This window comes from Emydura macquarii, unplaced genomic scaffold, assembly GCF_026122565.2.
Source record: "Emydura macquarii macquarii isolate MOO-44397 ecotype Brisbane River unplaced genomic scaffold, CSIRO-AGI_Emac_v2 contig_3530, whole genome shotgun sequence".
NCBI classification, from domain to species: domain Eukaryota; kingdom Metazoa; phylum Chordata; order Testudines; family Chelidae; genus Emydura; species Emydura macquarii.
Window position 1 is genome coordinate 1181101 of NW_027133667.1, and position 2000 is coordinate 1183100.

The window sequence follows — 2000 nt, forward strand, 5'->3', positions numbered from 1 at the left end:
GAGCCACAGAGGTCATGGAGACCTGAAGTAGAGCTGGACCTGGAGAGAAACAGGTGCAGGTCTGATACCTTAGGACAGTATTTCTCAACTCTTTTATGCTGGCAACCCCCTTTAGACTTTTTAAAAAAAAAAAAAAATCATGACGCCCCTGTGATGCTGTCATTCATATTATTTAACATCACTATTTCAAAATGACATAATTCATGAGATATGCCAAGTCAGGTACTATTAGAAAGGCTATAAGTTGCTAAGTATGATGATGTTGTTTGTATGTGTCATATTTGTATTGTAAGTTATATTTAGTATATCTGTATTTTGACTTGTGCTATGTTTCTGGGCTACATCCCAGATAGGATGGCAGCAGCAATGAACTTGCTTAATGGCCCATTGAGGGAACTCACAGGTACAATAAGTCCAGGGAGAGAAGCCAGGGCTACACCTTTCTGAGTCACCAGGGCTTGCCCAGGGGGTGAACCTGGACTCCATCCTGTTTCTGTAAATTTCCACAAGCAGCATGACAAAGAAGGGACATAAAAGGCAGCTTCAGCCGGCTGCACCCAGCACGACCGTATCCATGTTGTCTTCATTCTTGCTTCCTACCTCTGAACTAACTCATCTGCAACTGCAGGTGTAAAACAAAGGACTGAGAGACCCATCCAGGTACTGCATGTACACCAGAGGGACTATACAAACCTACAAACTCCACAATTCTGCTGCAAACTGGATATATGGAGTTTCAAATCACTTGTATGTATCTGATTGCTTTAATAATATAACACCTCTCACCTTGTTTGTTTTCCTTTTATAATAAACCTTTAGTTTTAGTTAGTAAAGGATTAGGATAGGCTGGTAGCGTGGTACTTTGGGTTAGATCCAAACTCATATTGATCTGGTAATGTGGCTGACCCTGCAGGGTCAGGAGAACCTTTTTGGTAAAGAGAATAGTGTTTTAATAACTTATCCCTTTACTACACCTAGTGACTGATTAGGAGCCTGAGACTGAAATGCAATTAGGGGGCTGCTGTAACTTCTTGAAAACCAGCATGGGAGATCAGAAGCATTGTGTGTGACTGGTTGGTGAATTTACTGCAGTGTTAGCTACCAGTGCTGGGAGAATCTGCTCTCCTTTTGCAGCGGACCCTGACTATGGCATTTTCAGGGGGCTGGACTAGGAATGGACGGGTCTCTTTCTCTCTCACACACTAGAAAAAACTGCTCCCCCCGACCTTAACTTCCAGACTTCCGCAGCCCCAGCTGGCACTGAGTATCAACTTAAGGGGGGGGATCGTCATACTCCCGCTGTTGAGAAACACTGCCTGGGGCCATCTACCTACCAGCATCTCTGCCCACTGGGGGTGGGGAGGAGTTGATCCACCTCCCACCCTGGCTGGGGGTTGTGCAAAGCACCCTATGCTCGGCTGGTTTCGGCACCGCCCTGTCCGCCTCTGGCCATGGCAGGTGGAGATGGAGCTGCCTGGGGAGCGCTTTACCCCCCTCGCCTGAGGGTGACGGGTTCCGGCCGCGGACAGCGCGGGGGAGCAGCCAGCGGACAGAGCCAGAGCACGTCTGGCTGTGCAGTGCCCCAGCCAACAGCTAGCAGCAACCCGAGCCCCCCCCCCCCCGCTGTCGGCCTGTCCACGCGACGGCCCCCCCAGGGGCTGGCGGTGGGCGTGACACGCACGTGCTGCATCTGGGGGCAGGGAGGGAGGTTGCACGTCGCAGCCGGCTGGAGCCTGGCTCGCCCGGTGCTGAGCCCGCCTCCCTCGGAAAGTCGGCGCGCGGGGAAAGGCGGGGCTCGAGGAAGTGACTTCAGCGCAGGCCGGGCGGGAGAAGGTGCCCGGCTGCGGTGCGGTGCGGGGCGGGGGGTTGCTGGAGGCGAGGCGAGGCGCGGCGCGGCGCGCTCCGCAGGGGCGGCAGCTCCCGGCATGGCGGCGGCGGCGCGTTCCCTGCTGGGCGCGGGGCGGACGCGGTGTGGACACGCGGCGGCGGCTGCCGGGCTC